This window comes from Bufo gargarizans, chromosome 10, assembly GCF_014858855.1.
Source record: "Bufo gargarizans isolate SCDJY-AF-19 chromosome 10, ASM1485885v1, whole genome shotgun sequence".
NCBI classification, from domain to species: domain Eukaryota; kingdom Metazoa; phylum Chordata; class Amphibia; order Anura; family Bufonidae; genus Bufo; species Bufo gargarizans.
In genome coordinates, this window is record NC_058089.1 from 22,118,357 (window position 1) to 22,140,544 (window position 22,188).

Consider the following 22,188-nt stretch of genomic DNA (forward strand, 5'->3'; position numbering starts at 1 on the left):
AATTTGCATATGTATCAAATCGTTTTTTTACACAATAAAAGCACACAGAGCTATAGGGACTGGGTATTGTGGATGTGCTAGCGGCGATCTAGCAACCGATGTCCTCAGCTTTATACCCAAAATCCTGGTGACAGGTTCCCTTTAAGGCTATGGACACCTCTGGGGGCAATTTTTTTGTATTATTGCAGTTTGGGCTAAAAATCATTTACAATTGGCTTATTAAAAGTTTTGAGTCCGTCACAAAGGGCTAACTGTTTCTCTAACTGTGTGCCTGGTACATTCACTGTATGCCATCATCATCATCTAATAACCCTCATCTCTAAACTACTGAGGAGGTCATAAATAGTGTAGAATTCACGGACCATAACCTGTGATTCACGTAGCAGTACCCATAAGGGAATTTCTAGATAAACTGAACTTGAAACACAAGTTCACTCATCCCTAGTCATAAACACTTATTTAAGCTACATTCTTATCAGTTCGATAAGGATTGAGCTATGAGTGTTTATAATGTCAGAGCAGAGATAAGAAGTCTGTCTGCTCCCCAGATGACGGGAAAAAAACTAGCGCATTTCAGCTCTGTACATAAAAAAGGATTCCATATTTTTAATAAAGACCAATTAAAAAGAATATTTAGCTCAAAATTAGTATAATAAAAAAAATTGCCCCCAAAGGAGTACATAGCCTTTTAAAGGATAACTCACATTTAGACCCTAATTTCAATTTTCATATATGTAGTTACTAATAACATGATATTCCAGAATCAGTTACTATTAGACTGACTTGCCCCATATTTAATAAGATTAAGTCCTTAGCAACCAGTCTGCATAAAACTGCAATTTCACTATTCAGTTAAGATGGCCGCCACTGCCCTCCCCCTGAGGCTAATCCCGCCTGTCCTCATTAGCCAGTAACAATAGCCCCCCAAAAGTGTCAGTAACCAGAGTCCTCCCCCTAAAGGGTTAATCTCCTGCAGCACAAAGGGGTCCTCTTACCACATGTTGCTTTCATTTATGCACTGAGCAGATGGCAGATCTCCCTTCCCTGGTCTGCGCTGCTTCGGCCCTGCTTCTCCAGCTCTGCTGAGTGAGGGAGCGTCTGCCAAGCGCAGGGACAGGGAGAAGTGCACACAGCCCAGGCACTGTTATCAGCTGCTGGGGACGACCTGGCTCTAATCATTTACACACAGTCCCTGGCTGTCAGCAATGTGACCTTGCACACAGCGTGACGGACCATGCCTAGCAACCCTATTTTACGCTCAGGTAAAAGTAGGCAGTACAGGGAACAAAACTGTGGAATTAAGGGGTAATTGAATACACAGTGAAAAGTTGAAGTAGGGCCACCAAGAAGATATTAATCACCACAATCCAATACTCAAAAACGAAATAGAAATATGACAGTTATCCTTTAAAGGGGTTCTGCACTTTCAATTAACTGATGATCTATCCTCTGGATAGATCATCAGCTTCTGATCGGCGGGGGTCAGACACCCGGGACCCCCACCGATCAGCTGTTTGAGAAGGCAGCGGCGCTCCAGCAGCGCCGCTGCCTTCTCACTGTTTACCGCCGGGCCGCCCGCCCACTGACGTCACGACTTGTATCAACTAGAGTGGGCGCGGCTAAGCTCTGTTCACTTGAATGGAGCTTAGCCGCGCCCACTCTAGTTGATACAAGTCGTGACGTCAGTGGGCGGCCGGCCCGGCGGTAAACAGTGAGAAGGCAGCGGCGCTGCTGGAGCGCCGCTGCCTTCTCAAACAGCTGATCGGCGGGGGTCCCGGGTGTCGGACCCCCGCCGATCAGAAGCTGATGATCTATCCAGAGGATAGATCATCAGTTAATTGAAAGTGCAGAACCCCTTTAAGTTTCTCTAGTAGCAGAATCTGAATCTTCACTCTGTTTCGTCAGGCAGCTCAGCTGACGGCTCCTTATCGATAACTTTATAAACACTCACTATAGCTCAATGCGGTATAAGACTGGTTTCACACAGCGTGCACAGCCTTTCGGCATAGGATGACGGGAATTGGCCGGACACAAACCCAGCAGTATTTGTTTGGCTGATTCTCAACATATGCCTGCTTTCAGCAGGATCACCACCGGACCTCATTACGATCAATGGGACCAGACAACATTGCGGCCAGGTGTAATTACCAGTCATCCCATTCACTGCTATAGGACGGCTCTGTAGTATACACTTGAATAGAAAGGATCCACCCCACTAAGGGCTCATGTACACGACCATTGTTGTGTTCTGTGTCCGTCGTTTCGTGATTTTCTGCGGACCCATTGACTTTCAATGGGTCCGTTGAAAACTCGGATAATGCACCGTTTGTCGTCCGTGATCAGTGTTTACAGTCCAAAAAATATGACCTGTCCTATTTTTTCACAGACAACGGTTCGCAGACCCATTCGAACCGATGGGTCCGTGAAAAAACACGGATGCACACAAGATTGTCATCCGCGTCTGTGATCCGTGTCAGTTTTTTCCCTATCATTTGCAAGGCAAACTTGACTTAGATTTTTTTTCACTTTCCTTCATGTCTGGTGATCCTCCAAATATCAAGGAAGACACACGGAAACAAAAACGGATCACGGAACCCCGTTTTGCGGACCGTGAAAAAATACTGACATGTGCATGAGGCCTAAAGTGAATGGGACGGGTTGTAATTACATCTGCTCACCGATTTGATGTCAACGGTGAGCATGTAAACAACGAAGGGAAGGCTGCGCTCAAATGGAGCAAGGCCTTCTATATTTCAACCAGATGATTAGTAGTGGTGCCGAGTGTCAGAACTCCTCCGAACCAATATTGATGACCTATTATGAGGATAGGTCATCAATATTAAGATCCCGGAAAAGCCCTTTTTTCTGTCTGTAAATTGATGTGCCGTGCAGATTTGCAAATCTGCAGCACATCCATTATGTTTGCCGTTTTAGCTGCAGATTTCACCCTTTTTCAATGAAAGGCGAGATCTGCTGCAAAACGGCATCAAATCTGCACCAAAATCAATAGTTAGAAATTGCGGATATGGTGCAGGTGGTTTACAACATTTAAAGGGATTGTCTAGTTTCATGAGGATAGGTCATCAAAATCATATCAGTGGGGGTCCAGCTCCAAGCAACCTGCTTGATCATCCGTTTACAGATTGTGCCAGGTCCTCTTTGATTGCTTTCCTGCATGCTGTCTACTTTGTAATGGCGGTGCAGTGTAAGGGTCCATTCACACATCCGTGGTGTATTGCGGATCCGCAATACACCCGACCGGCACCCCCCCATAGAACTGCCTATTCTTGTCCGCAATTGCGGACAAGCAGACATGTTCTATTTTTTGGGGGCCGTGCTCCGGAAATGCGGAAGCAGAGAGCACATAGTGTGCTCTCCGTATCCATTCCTGCCCCATTGAGAATGAATGGGTCTGCACCCGTTCCCGATATTGCGGAACGGATGCGGACCCATTTACGGATGTGTGAATGGACGCAGTTAGGGTTCTTCATCCCATTCACTTCAGTGGCAGAAGCAGCTGTCATTACACTTCACCAACCACTACAAAGTAGACAGCGTGCAGGAAAATGACGAGGACACAGCGCTCAGACAAGCATGGCAGCCCTACAAACAGCTGGTAGGCGGTGGAGCTGGACCCCCACCATTGTGATATTAGGGACTTATCCTGAAAATAGGTCATAAATATCTTAAAACCGTACGATCCGTCACATCGGACATCTTCAGCCACTAATGGTTTGTTTTTAGAACAGTCAAATTAAAGGGGTTTTCCAGGATTTTGGCCTGTTTTAAATAACCCCCACAGCATGCAGTACCCAATAAATTAAGCATACCTACCTGTGGCTCCATTCCGCCACCTTGGCTCTGCTAGATGACCCTCCTGTCCCCAGCTTAGTTACTGCTGGTTGAGATACAGATGGGTCATGCGTGCTGCTGCAGCCAATGAATGGCGTCAGAGGTGACTTACCACCAAGCAGCACATTACGGCCGGGTCACATGCAACTTGGGGAAGTGTGACCGCTGAGGTCAGTCATTGGCTGCAGTGATGCAAGTAATCATGTCCATACCCTGGCCAGATCACCAGCCAGAGCAGGTAAACCTGACCCTTTCATTAGGCAAAACTCACAAGTGGGGCTAATGAAAAAGGGTCAAAAACCTGGAAAACCACTTTAATGGCAGAACTAATGGTATTGGATTTCTTCTCCTCTCTTCTATTTCTAGTTTTAAAGGTTTATGGTAGTTATCGGCCAAAAACATGCAAGATTTAATTCATGTGAATAAGGATGACCTGCAGCAATGCACAATGCAGGACGGGCCTATGCACAGAAATATCTGAAGGGGCCACTATAGTGCTACAGCCAATTCATTCTAGGGATACACCACAGCTTTTTATAGCAGTTTTGTCTCACAACCGCTCTAATTACAGAGGTCACATGACCCACATTTGACAAAGTCTGTGGCAATTGTCACACAAATTAAGTTTGCGTCACCATTGCTCTTGTTGCACCCAAGCTCCGCTCCTTTCTGTGGCTGGCAGCTTTATCACTGTCTGGCCCCATCAATACAAGCAGCCAGGGAGAAAGGAGCGGAGGTTGGGTGCAACAAGAGCAATGGCGATGCCCCAAATGCCTAACTTTCATAATAGAAAAAAGCATAACTCTGGAATGGAGACTCGGCTAACAAATGAAACACTGGTAATCAGTTGACGCACATCTATGAGTCTATGTAAAATACAACTTGTACCACAAAAATATTGGATTACACGCATCGGTAATCTGTTTTCTTTGAACCTATGACAGCACCCCTGGAGAATAGGCAAGAATTTGCACTCACCGCATAGGGGATATGTTTTAATAATTTAATAGTTTGGAGTTTTGACACAGCGCTATGTAATATGTTTATTTGTTTATAATATTTATATGTAAAATTGGGAAAGGGGGGATTTAAACTTAATATTTTAGGGTACTTTCACACTAGCGTTCATTTCCGGCATAGAGTTCCGTCACAGGGGCTCTATACTGGAAAAGAACTGATCAGGCATACCCCCATGCATTCTGAATGGAGAGCAATCCGTTCAGGATGCATCAGGATGTCTTCAGTTCGGTCATTTTGACTGATCAGGAAAAGATAAAACCGTAGCATGCTACGGTTTTATCTCCGGCGAAAAAAAACTACTGCCGGATGCGTCCTTCCGGTCTGCACATGCTCAGACCGGTAAAAAAAATGTGCAAAAAAGATACATGACTGATCCGTCTGTCCGCATGACAAGCGGAGAGATGGATCAGTCCTTGCAATACATTTGTGAATTGGATCCGCATCCAGATGCGTCTCACAAATGCCTTCAGTCACATCCAGATCGGCGGATCTGGCAGGCAGTTCAAACTACGGAACTGCCCGCCGGATCACACTGTCGCAAGTTCCTTAGTGTTTGCGTTTTGCTTTTACCTACCATTAGGCCCCTTAGGTGCTGGAACCCTTGTCCTATTCACCCTTAGGCCCCTTTCACATGGGCGAGATTTCTGTGCGGGTGCAATGCGTGAGGTGAACAGATTGCACCCGCACTGAATCCGAACCCATTCACTTCTATGGGGTTGTGCACATGAGCAGTGATTCACGCATCACTTGTGCGTTGCTTGAAAATCGCAGCATGCTCTATGTTGTGTGTTTTTCACGCAACGCAAGCCCCATAGAAGTTAATAGGGCTGCGTAAAAATCACAAGCATCCGCAAGCAAGTGAGGATGCGGTGCGATTTTCACGCATGGTTTCTAGGATGAAAGTCTATTCACTGTTATTTTCCCTTATAACATGTTTATAAGGGAAAATTATAGCATTCTTTGATACATAATGCTTAGTAGAAGGTCAATTGAGGGTTAAAAAATAAAAAAGATTAACTCACCTCCTCCAATTGATCGCGTAGCTGCCAGTCTCCTGTTCTTTCTTCAGGACCTGTCAAAGGACCTGTGGTGACATCACTGTGCTCATCACATGGTACATCACATGAGCCATCACCATGGTAATGGACCATGTGATGAGCTCAGTGACATCACCACAGGTCCTGAAGAAATAACAGGAGACCGGCAGCTGCGCGATCAATTGGAGGAGGCAAGTTAATATTTTTTTAACCCTCATTGGGACTGCACCACCAATGTTTATTATACTGGGGTGTTGGGGGGCACTGCGCCACAAAGATAACTGACCTGTTAAAACAAATACAGGAGGCGGGTGCCGGAATCAAATAGCCGGCACCTGACCTCTATGACAGGGAGCTGCGATCCACTGCAGTTACCGCACCTGAAGGGTTAACTCAACTGCAGCGGATCGCAGATACCTGTCAGAGAGGTTGGGAGCCGGCTATTTGATTCCGGCACCTGCATCCTGTATTTGCATTAACAGGTCAGTTATCTTCATTGGTGGCACAGTGGCCACAGCCCCTCCCATCTCTTATTGGCGGCAGCAGCACAGGGGGGGGGGGGGGGAGAGACTCCTTCTCGACTGCGCTGCTGAGAAGAACCTCGGCAGCGGGGCAGAGAACTATCATCTCCTGTGCCCCGCCGCTGTATTCAACGGCAGAGCTGCGGCAGCGCGTCTAGTCGCGAAAGGCGACAAGACTAAAAAGTCTTGTCGCCATTTGTAAATTCTAAGTCGCATTGGCGACCATACTATACTATACTCGACCAGGAAGAAATCATTGCGCATGCGCAGTGGCCATCGGCGAGGGACGTGCAGAGAGGCACGAATGAGCACGCAAGGACGGAGTTCTGTGTGATGTCATAAAGAGGCGTGGTCGGCCTTGCCTAAGCCCGCCCAGCCTTAGAAGCAGGAAACCAGGAAGTGAACGGCAGAGCTGGCTGCAGGTGAGGAGGAATTAGCAAGATGGGAAAACCCTTTTAAAGGGAGAACCGATTCCCTGGTCCAAGGAACTCCACTCTCTAGATTTTTTAGATCCATCCACCACCCCAAGGAATCTAAGGTCTGGGAGGATAGAGATATCTCCGAGTCCAGAGAGGGGAGACTCCCGTCCCAATCTCGCAGGATCTGAAGCTGAAGCTTTGAATGGTACTGGGCCCATTCCATCCCTGGAATAGTGGCAGTCATGAGACCCAGTACTGACATGGCCCCTCTTATAGTGACTGACAGACGAGAAGAGAAGCTGAACTCTTGATCTGATTAGTAAAGTTTTTGCAGAGGTAGCAGGCACTTCTGGGAACTGGAGTCCAAAATCACTCCTAAAAAAACTGCATCTCTGGCCTGGGCATAAGCTGGATTTTTTTAGGTTTATCTCCCCTCCCAGCTTCTCTAGAACTTCTCTCAACCAGGCTATCTGACCCTGAAGAATTTGACTTGACTGGGTCACCAGCAGAAAATCATCTAGGTCAGGTATAATGATGATGTCCTTCTCCCTAATGTGGGTCATCATTTCCGAAACGATCTTTGTGAAAACCCTCAGACCTTGAGCGAGGCTGAAGGGTAATGCTTGGAATTGAAGATGCAGAATCTCCCTTTCTAACCGAACTGCTACCCTCAGGAACCTCTGGTGGCTGGGATGAATGGGGGACATGATAGTACGCATCCCTCAGGTCTACTGTGGCCATAAAGCAAAACGGGTAAAGATTGTTCACTGCAGACTTGATTGACTCCATACGAAATCTCTCGTGCTACAGAAATTGGTTCAAACACTTCAAGTTTATTATAGTCCGAAATGAGACATTTGGGGTTTTTTTGACCAGAAAAAGTTGAATAAAACCCCTGTCAATTCCTGCTCTGGGACTCTTTAGTTCCATCAGGGAAAAAACTTCTGCGACGATGGCAGAATCTAAACAGTAATCTAATTACAAATCTCCCTACTGGAAAACTCTGGACATTTTAATTTTAGGCCCTATCCAAGGGCTGCTGGAGATCTGCCACTGAGGTGCAAAAAGAGCCCGACGACCCCCGACAGGTGCTCTGGCGTCATTGGGACCGCTTTTTCTGGTGTCCGACCCGGAAAAAAAAAATCCCTTACTAATAGAGGGAAAGCCCTTCTCTAGTAAGTCATCCAGGACAGGACCAAACAAAAAGGGATAGCACAAAGTTTTGCCTTTGAACTAGCATCCCCATTCCAGCTTTTCAACCGAATAGCCCGCCGGGCAGAGTTAGATAGGCGGAAGCCCTAGCGGACAAATCTTAAGGTATCCGCAGAAGCGTCAGCTAAGAAATCCAAAGCATTACTTATAACAGGGAAGGAAGACAATAACTGCTCCCTAGGGGGACCCCCTTTAGGGTCCATTCACACGTCCGTTTTTTCTTTCCTGATCTGTTCCGTTTTTTGCGGAACAGATCAGGACCAGATCAGGACACATTCATTTTCAATGGGTCCTGGAAAAAAATCGGACAGCACAATGTGTGCTGTCAGTTTCCGTTGTTCCGTTCCGCATGTCCGTTTAAATATAAAACATGTCCTATTATGTTCCTGAAAAATCGGATCCTGGTACAATGCAAAGTCAATGGTTCCGCAAAAAAACGGAAGACATTCGGATGTCATTCCGTATGTCTTCAGTTTTTTGCGGAATCCGTTCCTGGAAACACATAGCAAATATTTATTTATTTTTTTTTCAAAGAAATCCAAACAACTTTATTTGATTATTGAAATGTATACATGTTTCCGTTTTTTGTGGATCCGCAAAAAACGGATGACATACGGAAACATTTTCAGGAACAACGGATCCGCAAAAAACGGACCGAAATTCGGATTATAGAAAAATACTGACGTGTGAATGTAGCCTTAATGTGAGCCTGTAACTCCCCCATCCACACTTAGTGATCTGGCAACAGACGTAGCGGCAATAGCAGGTTTAAAAGCCACCGCAGAGGCTTCCCAATTTTTCTTTAAATAAACCTCTGCTCTCCTATCCATAGGGTCCTTTAGCGAACTCATGTCCTCAAAGGGGACAGTGGCTTTTTTTTTTTTATAACATTTTGCTACTGGGGCATCAAGCTTTGGGGTCCTATCCCAGGGGGCAGACAACTCCTCAAATAGATACTTCCGCTTCAGCGAAGAAGGGATAAAAGACTTCCTATCCGGCCTTTTCCATTCTCTGGCAATCACATCCTGAATGTTCTTATGCACATCAAAAACACCTTCCTCTCCCTGGGAGCTAACCCTTCAAACAGAGTCCTGGACTGAATGCATCATCCCAACCCCATAGTTGCCCAAACCGCCTCTACTAGGGAATTCGTATTTTCCCACATGAAAAAGTGGTCTCCCTGCAGCCTCGTCCTCAGAAGACTCGTCTGTTGACCCCCACTCTCCTTCCAGACCAGAAAGTATCTCACTATCGCTGGAGGAGGAGTCTTTTGCAGCAGTTGTGGAAGTATTGGGACGGTGCTTTCTCAGACCGCTAACCGACTCCCTGACCTCTTCACTTATCTGTTTTATGCTGCCCATAAAAGATGGAGCTTACTCTTCCATTAATTTGCTGATACACCCCTGAAATAGGGGTTTTGCCCAGGCAGAATTAAGCTTCTTACACACACACACCACATCCCTTCTCCTTTACTCTGGAAGTCTTCCTACAAGACTCCTTTGAAACCTAGGCAACAGAAAGTGACCCCATAAGCATTAAATGAAATATATGCTGGGGTATAACCCCTCTTACCCCACCGTGGTACCAATGTATCATTGGTAGGTCTCAGTGGGATCAGCGTGCTAAGCCTGCTCCATGTTTCGTACAGCCAGAATGGAGGAACTGCCACGCTTCTTCACCCAGTGTGACAGTGAGCCGGCTGGGCTTTTCTGCCTTGGCGCGCGCTAGCCAGAATTCCTCCCCTTCCGGTCCGCAGTGTCCGCTTCCTACCACTGCAGCAACGCGGAAGTACTCGCAGATCATCGCACGGGCCGGCGGCTGAACATGCGAACATGGCCGCAGAGGTTCGCAGGAGCCCAAGAAGGCCAGACCCTCCCAGGAACCAGGAAGGAGGACGGAAGGGGTAAGGACAGATAAGGGAGCCCAGACTTCTGCAGCAGCTCCAAGAGGAGACTTACGCCGCCCAGGGTAACCCTCCACACACTATTTTTAGTTAGGGCTCCCACAGCTCTTTTCTTGATATCCAGCAGATCCGATTCCCTCCTGCCCCATAGGACAGGAAACAGAACTGGAGATAGAGGGAATGATCCCTCCTTTAAAAGGCGGTTCTAGTTCCTGTTTCCTGTCCTGAGGAGGTGGAGGCGGTCTCTCCAGGGGTGCAGTCATAGGTGATAAAGAAAACAAAAAAGATTTTAAAAAAAGATTCCAGCTCTTGGAGTGCTACACTAGAGGGGGGGTTGTGTCCTCAAAGGAGAGATAAACGATCACTGGAAGTCTGAATTCTGGGACCCCCACCGATCACCCCCTGTAAGGCCTCATGCACACGACCGTTGTGTGCATCCGTGGCCGTTGTGCCGTTTTCCGTTTTTTTTCGCGGACCCATTGATTTTCAATGGGTCCGTGGAAAAATCGGAAAATGCACCGTTTGGCAGCCGAGGCCGTGATCCGTGTATCCTGTCCGTCAAAAAAATATGACCTGTCCTATTTTTTTGACGGACAACGGTTCACGGACCCATTCAAGTCAATGGGTCCGTGAAAGAACACGGATGCACACAAGATTGGCATCCGTGTCCGTGATCCGTGGCCGTAGGTTGCTTTCATACAGACGGATCCGAAGATCCGTCTGCATAAAAGCTTTTTCTGATCTAAGTTTTCACTTCGTGAAAACTCATTTCCGACAGTATATTCTAACACAGAAGCGTTCCCATGGTGATGGGGACGCTTCTAGTTAGAATACACTGCAAACTTGGTACAAGACTGCCCCCTGCTGCCTGGCACCACCCGATCTCTTACAGGGGGATATGATAGCACAATTAACCTCTTCAGGTGCGGCACCTAAAGAGGTTAATTGTACTATCATATTCTCCTGTAAGAGATCAGGGCTGCCAGGCAGCAGGGGGCAGACCCCCCCCTCCCCAGTTTGAATATCGTTGGTGGCACAGTGTGTGCCCATCGCCCCCCCCCCCTTCCTCCCTCTATAGTTAAAAATCGTTGGTGGCACAGTGTGGGGCGGAGGGAGATGGAGGGGGGCGATGGGCACACACTGTGCCACCAACGATTTTTAACTATAGAGGGAGGAAGGGGGGGGGGCGATGGGCACACACTGTGCCACCAACGATTTTTAACTATAGAGGGAGGAAGGGGGGGCGATGGGCACACACTGTGCCACCAACGATTTTTAACTATAGAGGGAGGAAGGGGGGGGGGGCGATGGGCACACACTGTGCCACCAACGATATTCAAACTGGGGAGGGGGGGGGTCTGCCCCCTGCTGCCTGGCAGCCCTGATCTCTTACAGGAGAATATGATAGTACAATTAACCCCTTTAGGTGCCGCACCTGAAGAGGTTAATTGTGCTATCATATCCCCCTGTAAGAGATCGGGTGGTGCCAGGCAGCAGGGGGCAGTCTTGTACCAAGTTTGCAGTGTATTCTAACCTGAAGCGTCCCCATCACCATGGGAACGTCTCTGTGTTAGAATATACTGTCGGAAATGAGTTTCACGAAGTAGCTCATATCCGACAGTATATTCTAACGTAGAGGCGTTCCCATGGTGATGGGGACGCTTCAAGTTATGTTCGGGTGTCCGCCTGGCCGTGCGGAGGCAAGCGGATCCGTCCAGACTTATAATGTAAGTCAATGGGGACGGATCCGTTTGAAGATGACACACTGTGGCTCAATTTTCAAACGGATCCGTCCCCATTGACTTGCATTGTAATTCAGGACGGATCCGTTTGGCTCCGCACGGCCAGGCGGACGCCAAAACGACTTTTTTTTCATGTCCGTGGATCCTCCAAAAATCAAGGAAGACCCACGGACGAAAAAACGGTCACGGATCACGGACCCACGGACCCCGTTTTTTCGGACCGTGAAAAAAAACTGTCGTGTGCATGAGGCCTAAGACTGGAGTGTTAGTACAAATGCATGACCACAGCTTCATTCCCAGTCTATAGGGCTCACCGAGACAGTCAAGCGCTGTCCTCCGTTTCCTCTAAATACATGGTAGAGGAGAAAAAAAGAGGAAGGGGGGGGTTAATCTCTATTCTTCCACGGAAGAAGTTCGAGAATATCCAGCAGGGCGCAAAAGGAAGGACCTGTGAAAGTATCGATGGAGGTAAAAAATTGCATTTGTTTAGTGTAAGAGGGATATTAGGCTGCCAGGGGAAAAACCACCATCGGGGGAAAAGCAATTTTGACTCACTTCACCCAGGAGGTATCGGATGGGATAAACTCAGAACACCCTCCAAATTACCTCCTGCGCCTGGGTAGCCTGTTAGATCTCACGGAATGACAGCAGTCCAGTCGTGCTTCTTGTCAATCGTCTTTATTGATCCACAGGGTAAGGGTGAAGGCATCTTGCTCAACGCGTTTTGGGGTATAAGAAAAAGCATATGCTCCTGAAGGGGTTTTTCTTATACCTTTTCTGAACTCTGCCTGCCGTATCAAGATACCGAAGACATGAACCTAGCCCTTTTTCTACTACTCGGTTGCTTGACTGAAGAGCTGATGCTGCTGTAATCACAGGACCTTATTAGTAAGTTTTACATCTGAAGTTCTGAACGCAGAGAGCATATATTTTAGCTATATGGGATCTTACCGAAAGTAGGAAGTAATGGGCTGCAGTACCAAATGTACTTCTACTCTTCTACAGAACAAATGATGCAGCCTAAGGGTCCATTCACACATCCGCGTGTGTTTTGCGGACACCAGCAATGTGCGTTCCACATTTTGCGGACCACACATCGCAGGCACTAATAGACTATGCCTATTGTTGTCCGCAATTGTGGACAAGAATAGGGGATGTTCTATTTTTTTTCGGGTATTAAAAATGTGGACCCGGAAGTGCGGGTCCGCATTTCCGGATCGGGGCCGCACATCATGTGATTGGAGCCTAATAAACAGCATTGCACATGGCTACTTTCACACTAGCGTTTTGGCTTTATGTTTGCGAGATCCGTTCAGGGCTCTCACACGCGGTCCAAAACGGATCAGTTTTGCCCTAATGCATTCTGAATGGAAAAAGAATGCGCTCAGAATGCATCAGTTTGCCTCCGATCAGTTACCATTCCGCTCTGTAGGCTGCCTGCAGTGTTTTCGTGTCCGTCTGACAAAACTGAGCCAAACTGATCCGTTCTGACACAATGTAAGTCAATGGGGACGGATCCGTTTTCTCTGACACAATCTGGTGCAATTGAAAACGAATCCATCTCCCATTGACTTTCAATGGAGTTCATGACGGATCCGTCTTGGCTATGTTACAGATGATACAAACTGATCCGATCTTGACGGATGCATGCGGTTGTATTATTGTAACGGATCCGTTTTTGCAGATCCATGACGGGTCCGCCCAAAACGCAAGTGTGAAAGTAGCCTAAAACTACACTCTTTGTCCCTAATCCTATCCTGACCAGGTCAGAAACCACAATGAAAATTAGCGGTACTCTACAGGGTTTTCAAGGAGGTTAGCTAAGATTTTTTTTTATTTGCAACCAGCAGGAAAATGTATAACAAAAAAAAAAATGCTGCAGAAGAAAATACTGCAATCGGTGCATTCACATCAAGGGTTTAGCCCTGAGTTTTCCAAAACAGTCTAAGGCCTCATGCACACAACCATATGTATTTTGTGGTCCTCAAAAAAACGGATCCGCAAAAAATACAGATGACCGTGTGCGTTACATATTTTACGGAACAGCTGGACCCTAAATATCCTCGTCCGTAATGTGGACAATAGGACGTTCTATTTTTTTTGCTGAACGGAAACAGAATGCACACTAACTGTTTTTTGTTTTTGCGGACCCATTGAAATGAATGGTTCCCTATACGGTGTGCAAAAAATAAACAGAACGGACACGAAAAGAAAATACGTTTGTGTGCATGAGGCTTTAGGATGCGATTTTAGAAAAAAAAATAAAAAAAATCACACCAAAAGCAGCAATATGACAGACATGTGAATAATCCCTGAGGCCACAAGCACGTGCAGTAGGGCGGGCAGGGAGTATTTATCATCTCCCCAAGACACATTGCCATCATAATAGTCGCAAACTCTGCGTTTTCTACTTTATAAACGCAATGTGACGCAACTGGTATTTATATATCACCGTCATTTTCCAACAACGCGTCAGGAGGCCTAGGGTCCATTCACACGTCCGCAATTTCGTTCGGCATTTTACGTAACAGAATTGCGGACCAATTCATTTCTATGGGCAGCACGATGTGCTGCCCGGTTCCGGAATTGCAGACCTGCACTCCCGGGTCCGCAATTCCGTTCCCCAAAAAATAAATAAACTAGAACATATCCTATTCTTGTCTGCAATGGCGGACAAGATTAGGCATTTTCTATTCAGTGTCGGCGATGTGCGGTCCGTAAAATGTGGAATGCACATAGCCGATGACAGTGTTTTGCGGATCCGCAAAACACGGACGTGTGAATGGCCCTTAAAGGGGTATTCCAGTTGGTTATCACCTATTAGATCGGTGAGAGTCCTACCACTGGAACCCCCACTAATCTGAGAACGGGGCCACCATACCCTCTGCAGACCCCCTGAAAAGAACAGAGGTGGTCAGAAATGCACACGGACGCTCTATTCATTTCTATAGGAGCTCCAGAGATAGGCGAGTGCCGTAGTCCTTCTCCGGAACTCCCATATAAATCAATAGAATGGCGACACGCATGTGCGACTGACTTCTACGTTCTTGTCAGGGGGTCTGCAGGGAGTACGGGACCCCTGTTCTCGTGATCGTTGGGGTAGGGAATAACGTCAACCAACCGGAATACCCCTTTGAGTTTTCTGGCATCAATGAAGACAAATCTACTACAGCTCTGAGATGCGTTAAATTCTATTTAGGCACAGGTACTGCCAATTTAGGGCACATGCAGGCGGCCATAGCCATTTTTGAAGTGCGCAAAAGACAGATACCAGGCGTGTACGTCGCGCATTTTGCAGAACGCTATGCCCTGCCTTCTATAGAACTGTCCTATCTTTGTCTGCCAAACGGACAAAAAAATTTTGGGGGAGGGGCTGCGAAACAGACATACGGATGCGGACAGCACACAGTCCACATCTTTTGCGGCCCCATTTAAGTGAATGGGTCTGATCGTCAAAAAACGCGGATGGGATGCAGACAAAAATCACGGTCGTGTGCACGAGCCCTTATGATGAGGTCTACGTAAAACATCGCTCTATGATCAATCTCTTCTAGGGGGAGATTCATCAAAACTGGTGTAAATCAAAACTGGCTTAGCTGCTCATAACCAATCAGATTCCATCCTTCATTTTTCAGAACTTCTTTGGAAGATGAAAGCTGGAATTTGATTGGTTGTTATGGACAACAAATTTGCACCTATGTGTGGACTTCCGTCGCAAAAAAAAATCCACAGCGCTATACAGAACCAGCTAAGGGTCTATTCACACATCCGTAAGTGTTTTTGCGGACCCGCAAAACACAGACACCAGCAATGTGCCGGCACTTAATAGAAAATGCCTATTCTTGTCCGCAATTACTGACAAGAGGACATGTTCTATTTTTTTAATTTTTTATTTTTCGGGAACGGCATTGTGGACCCGGAAGTGCGGATCCGCAATTCCGGATCTGGGCAGCACATCATGTGACCCCATGCGGAACAGAATTGCGGACATGTGAATGGACCCTTAAGGGGGTGAGATCTTCAAAATCTCGTCTACATTGTGCAAAAACGTTCCACACAAATTGACCTGCAGATTTCCAAAATCCCCAGCGTGTCAACTGTTTGCGCAGATTTTTTGCAATGCAAATGGTGTGATTTGGGGCAAAATCTGCAAGTAACACATGCGGATTTGATGCCCATACAAAGCAAAATTTTAAATGAAATTCTGTATAAAGAACACTGCCATGTGCATGTATCCTAAGGGAATGGCCACGACATAATCCGCCACGTATTCCACTGTGGTTTGTGCAGTGGATTTTCATGTGGACACCGTTCTAGGTTTTGCTCTATTGAAAACAATGGCAGGCCGTTTTAGCGCAGATTGATACCCGTTTTTCAGCAGCGAATCCTCGCTGGGGGGGCGGGCGGGGGCATGTAGCAGAGCTGTGTGTGTACAGGGTGCATGCAGCAGTGTAGCATCATGGTACACTGCTACATGCACCCTGTACACACACAGCTCTGCTACATGCTGTAGCAGAGCAGGAAGTCTGGTAGGGACTCGGTGACAATTCTTTTAACTAAAACTCTCAATTATCACAGTCTGCTCCACTGCAGCAGAGCTGTGTTTGCCATGAGCGAGTCCCTCCTGACCTTCGGTTCACTTGAGAGCCGACTCAGCAAGTGAACCGAAGATTCGATGAGCTGAGCATGCGCATTGATCTTCAGTTCACTTGCCTCTGCCGGCTCAGGAAGTGAACCGAAGATCCGATTCATGAATCGGTTCATTTGAAAGATCCGAACTTCCCATCACTAGTAGGTACGTGCCAACTGCTCAGACTTTTTGGACCAGTTTTGAGCCAAGCTGCCTTTGTTTGTGACCTTCCCAGACAGATGAAAGTTTTGCATGCCGCACTATGGCGGCGGGATGACACGGTCAGACAAACGGTCGCTGCGGCCTGACAGTAATAAGGCATCCATTTCAATGATAAAAGGCGGCCATCTGAAAAGGCACCAATACATTTCAATGGAAATTAATGCCGGATCCTGCAAGTGTTCAGGATTTTTGGCCGGAGAGAAAACTGCAGCATGCTGCGGCATTTTCTCCGGCCAAAATACGTAAGAGGGACTGAACTGATGTAAACTAAACGGACTGCTCTCCATTCAGAATGCATTAGGGTAAAACTGATCAGTTCTTTTCTGGTATTGAGCCCCTAGGACGGAAAAGAAAAACGCCAGTGTGAAAGTAGCCTTAGTTAAAAGTGGTTGCCGAGAACCAACATCACAGTCATTGCAGACTGGGCCTGGAAGAGAGTCCCGGCCACCTGAGAAGAGTCCTGGTTATTCATGGCTTCCTGCTGATGACTGACAGTCTTCTACCTAGATTTTCTCCCTTTCTCTCTAGGAGAGAACTGCCAACCATCAGCAGATGGGTGAGAGCAGGAGATGAGGAATAACCAGGACTCTTCTCAGGTAGATGTGACTCTTCTCAAGGCCCGGGCTGCAATGATTATGATGCTGGTTCTCGGCAACCACTTACTTTTAGCTGAAATCAGCATTTCTGTCACCATTTTAGACTGCCCTCAGTGAGGTCAACATAAAGTTGGTGACAGGTTCCCTTTAAGTCACCAAAAAATTAAAAACCCACCACCTCCCATCCCCAGGTCGCCCCCATGACAGGGGCACATGACCGCACGGTGTAAACACTGCTCAGCTGCACACAACAGGGACGGTCTCAGGACCTCAGGCCTGACAGGGACTAAACAGGGAGGACACCGCCATCTCCATGACCTGTGACCCGGCAGGGGGCTGTCACCACAACACCCGGAGAGCAGGCCTCACACGGGGCCTACAGAGCCAGGCTCCTGAACAGCTGCCTCAGAGGAAGGACTCCCCTCCCCTCCTCCATACCCAGCACCACTATCGAAAGCTCTGCCCTGCGCCCCTCATAGGATAAGTTACCCACCGGACGACGGACGCGTTCCCGAGCCACCACCGACCCCTCCCGACAACCCCGAGACGTAATGATCAAGCAGCCACCTAGCGTTACCTTATACGACAAAATAACCCAATCCAGTCAGGCGGGAAAATTGCTCAGCACTATAGGCGACTTTTCAAGATGGTGGACATATCAACTCTTGCAACCCTTCCCCTCCTCCTCCAGGGGAAGCCTCTAGCCAATCAGAGGAGAAAGACGACCTTCGCCTTTTAGACGTCAACCGTGATTGGACGGAGTCGCTGTCAATCAGTAACGTCCGCCTTGTTGTGCATTCACCGCGGCCGCGGATAGGACGCTGCGGCTGTCAATAGCGTAGAAATGCGTGACGAACGTTCTCGACACCTCATTGGTCGCCGTTCAACGGAGTCTAACTTGAACCCTGCCAATAGCCCGTTATGGCCGACGCGGCGACAGCCTCCCAGGCCTTAGCAACAACGCTGCGCTCTAGTGACTGACAGCTCTCTCGGCCAATAGCTTGACGAGAGTTTTTCTCAGCCACCAATTAAAATGCGTCGTTGACAAAACGAGTAAACGAATGGCCGGGCTCGGAAGGCGGGTGGTTATGGTTCTGTATCGGGGCAGAAGTGAGGGGGGGGGGATGGGAACTCGTCGGGTTCCCGTCGCTTGGATAGTCACCGTCCGGGGCAGATAGAATAATGAATTGTCGCCTGCGACAATATACTGTGTGTGTGATAGTGTACGGTCACAGCTGGAATTACCAGCGGACTGACAGATAAACACTGTGTCTGTGGTGAGACCCTGTGTGACGTATGAGGAAATGGAGGGCGGAACCGCTGTGTGCTGTGAGCGGGGAATTAGCTCAGATGGTAGAGCGCTCGCTTAGCATGCGAGAGGTAGCGGGATCGATGCCCGCATTCTCCACGACTCTTTTTTTTCCTTCACTTTTTTAATTAAAAATTAATTTTCATTAAAAAAATATAGAATTTTCATTCAACATTGAAGTGTTTTACTCTGTTTTGCCCCATTTTTGCCATGTCTTGCAATATTCAAGCCTTTTCTTTTTTTTCTGTCCTATAAAGGTATATTCACACATAGCGACTGAGACGCAAACGAAGAAAATTCTGTCCTTTCTTTTTTTTTCTGGCTGCAGTTTTGCAATGCTGTGATATACATATAATTTTTTTATTTTATTTATTTTTTACAGGTAAAACATATTAGTTTTACTTGTTTCACCCAATGTCAAAATTGCAGAAAATCACTGTAAAAAGGTGGGGGTTTTTTTTGGTTTTTTTTCGGATGCAGGTTGGTCCACGTATGTGTGAATGAGGCCTTAACCGCACTTCAGCCGCTACGTGCGAATACAGCCTTAAAGGGGAATTCCCATGTCAGCTTTTCATGGCTGAGGTCGGAATACCTATTCGGGAGGCAGGGGCTCTGCTATGCTGTTTCCGTAGCAACCATTAACTTCTAGGGGAGTTACTAAAGAGCGTTATATGGCTGTTCCCGTGGCTCCAGACACCTCTGCTCATCTGAATATAATGATATCTTTCACTTATCGATCAGATGTTTCATTCTGGAGAAAAAGTGCTTTTGATGATCCATAGGCAAACAAGCAGGTAAGTGCACCGAGGGCGGGTCCAAGCCTCTGTGTGCACCCTTGCTCCGCCCACTTCCTCTACCAGCCCCTCCTTTTTCATGGAGTTACAGCAGTACTTATACTTCTGTCATGCTGCTGATTCCGCAATCTCAGGCTTGTAGCTGATCAGGATGACCCTGTTTGCCAGTTAGGTGGTCACATGATCACAGCCAAAATCGCTGAATCGGCGTTGTGATGGCTCAGCATATTTGCTGGGTTTCGGGCCAATCTCTAGCCGTCCTCATTATAGTTAATGAGGGTGGACGGCAGTGACAGATCAAACCGGATCTGTAAACGCTAGTGTGAAACTAACCTTAGGCTGGGTTCACATGGGCGTTGTGGGTGACGTGCAGGAACAGATGCAGGTGCGTTGCGGGAAAATGAGTGATATTTTTCCCCCGCCAGTGCAAAGCGTTTTAATGCGCGTGAGAAAAATCGGCATGTTTGGTACCCAGGCCCGAAGCTGGACTTCTTCACAGAAGTTCAGGTTTGGGTTAGGTGTTGTGTAGATTTTATTATTTTCCCTAAGGCCTCATGCACACGACCGTTGTTGTGTTCCGTTCCGCAAAATGAGGTTCCATGATCCGTTTCCGTTTTTTTTTTTCCGTGTGTTTTCCTTTATTTTTGGAGGATCACCAGACATGAAGGAAAGTAAAAAAAAGTCTAAGTCAAGTTTGCCATGCAAATGATAGGAAAAAAACAGACGCGGACGCGGAGGACAATCTTGTGTACCTCCACGTTTTTTCACGGACCCATTGACTTGAATGGGTCCGCGAACCGTTTTCAGTGATAAAAATAGGACAGGTTATATTTTTTTGATGGACTGAAATCACGAACGGTGCATTAGCCGAGTTTTCAACGGACCCATTGAAAGTCAATGGGTCCGCAGAAAATCACGAAGAACGGAACGACGGACACGGAATGAAACAACGGTCGTGTGCATGAGGCCTTATAACGTGATGGATCATGTGACAGACCATGTGATGAGCACAGTGACGTCACCACAGGTCCTTTTCTCTCAGGTCATCAAAGAAGAAGAAAGAAGAGAAGCCGGGCTGCGCGAACAAGTGGATGAGGCGAGTATCACTATTGTACTATGTATTCTGTATTAAGAATGCTATTATTTTCCCTTATAACCATGTTATAAGGGAAAATAATAAAGATCAGGTCTCCATCCCGTTCGTCACCTAGCAACCATGCGTGAAAATCGCTCCGCATCCGAACTCGCTTGCGGATGCTTGTGATGTTAATGCAGCCCCATTCACTTCTATGGGGCCTGCATTGCGTGAAAAATGCACAATTTAGAGCTTGCTGGGATTTTCACGCAATGCACAAGTGATGCACACAGCCCCATTGAAGTGAATGGATCCGGATGCGTTCACCTCACTCATTGCACCCGCTTGGAAAACTCGCCCGTGTGAAAGGGGCCTTACTGAAATAGAGAAAGGAAACTCCCTTTAACAAGCAGCCATTTTTAAAGGGCATCTGTCAGATTTGTCCCTACGACACTGGCTGACCTGTTACATGTGCACTTGGCAGCTGAAGGCATCTGTGTTGGTCCCATGGTCATATGTGGCCGCATTGCTGAGAAAAATGTTTTATAATATGCAAATTAGCCTCTAGGAGCAACGGGGGCGTTGACAGAACCAGGTATGATGAGTTTTTCACTGCCTGCTCCTGTCAATCAAAGTGGAGGGGGCATGGCAGCAGCCTCCAGGTGTAACGGCAACGCCCCCATTGCTCCTAAATTCAAAAAAAAATTGCTAAATATAAGCGTGTTCACTGCCCCCTAACAGGCTTTTTATGATCCCTTGGGGAATATTTTATGTGGTAAAAATATATTTAAAAAAAAATAGAAAATTATTAAAAAAATTATTAAATGAAAGAAAAAGTGCAGAATAATAGTGTTAATTGTCCCCCAACAGTCTTTTTATGACCTCTTGGGGGACATATTATGTGGCAAAAATCTATGTGAAAAAAATTATACAATTAATAATAAAATACAAATAAAAGGAAAAAAGTAAAAAATTAACAAAAAGTGTCAGTGTCCCCCAAAGGTCTTTTTATTATCTCTTGGGGGATATATTTTGTAGCAGAAATATATAAAAAATTAAGTTAAAAAAATAAAATACATAAAAGAAAAAACACCCAAACCAACCAAAACCGTCACCATGATCGCCCCATTCACATGAAACCATACATATTATATAACAAAACGACCGACACAAAATAGGGAACTAATTATAATAATTTATTTTGGTGTCAGTTTGCATATTAAAAAAATAAGGCTCCTTTCACACGGGCGAGTTTTCTGCACGGGTGCAATGCGTGAGGTGGACGCATTGCACCCGCACAGAATCCGGACCCATTCATTTCTATGGGTCTGTGTACATGAGCTGTGATTTTCACGCATCACTTGTGCGTTGCGAGAAAATCGCAGCATTCTCTATTTTGTGCGTTTTTCACGCAACGCAGTGAATGGGGCTGCGTGAAAATCGCAAGCATCTGCAAGCAAGTGCGGATGCGGTGCGATTTTCACGCATGGTTGCTAGGAGACGATCGGGATGGGGACCCAATCATTATTATTTTCCCTTATTGCATGGTTATAAGGGAAAATAATAGCATTCTTAATACAGAATGCTTAGTAAAATAGGGATGGAGGGGTTAAAAAATAATAATAATTTAACTCCCCTTAATCCACTTGTTCGCACAGCCGGCATCTCTTCTATCTTCTTCTTTGATGATCTGTGAAGAAAAGGACCTGTGGTGACGTCACTGCGCTCATCACATGGTCCATCACATGATCCATCACCATTGCTTAATAATACAATATAATATAATTTTTATTTACTGCTGGAGCCAATCCCTTAGGGCTCATGCACATGAACATGAGCCAGCCGTGCCCGTATTG

General features: G+C 46.7%; 1 protein-coding gene and 1 non-coding gene across 3 annotated transcripts in view; one reads left to right on the plus strand and one right to left on the minus strand.

Annotated features, from left to right (window-relative positions):
- The window catches only part of LOC122920367 (serine/threonine-protein phosphatase 6 regulatory subunit 3-A-like), a 40,121-nt gene extending 22,278 nt beyond the window's left edge, over positions 1–17,843 (minus strand). For both annotated transcript variants that reach the window (XM_044269809.1, XM_044269808.1), the window contains exon 1: positions 17,732–17,843. The gene's annotated coding sequence lies outside the window, so the exon portion shown is untranslated. The remainder of the gene's footprint in view (positions 1–17,731) is intronic.
- Positions 17,844–18,489: 646 nt separating this feature from the next.
- On the plus strand, positions 18,490–18,562 carry TRNAA-AGC. The gene has a single exon. It is a non-coding gene; the product is annotated as a tRNA-Ala (tRNA).
- The last annotated feature ends 3,626 nt before the right edge of the window (positions 18,563–22,188 follow it).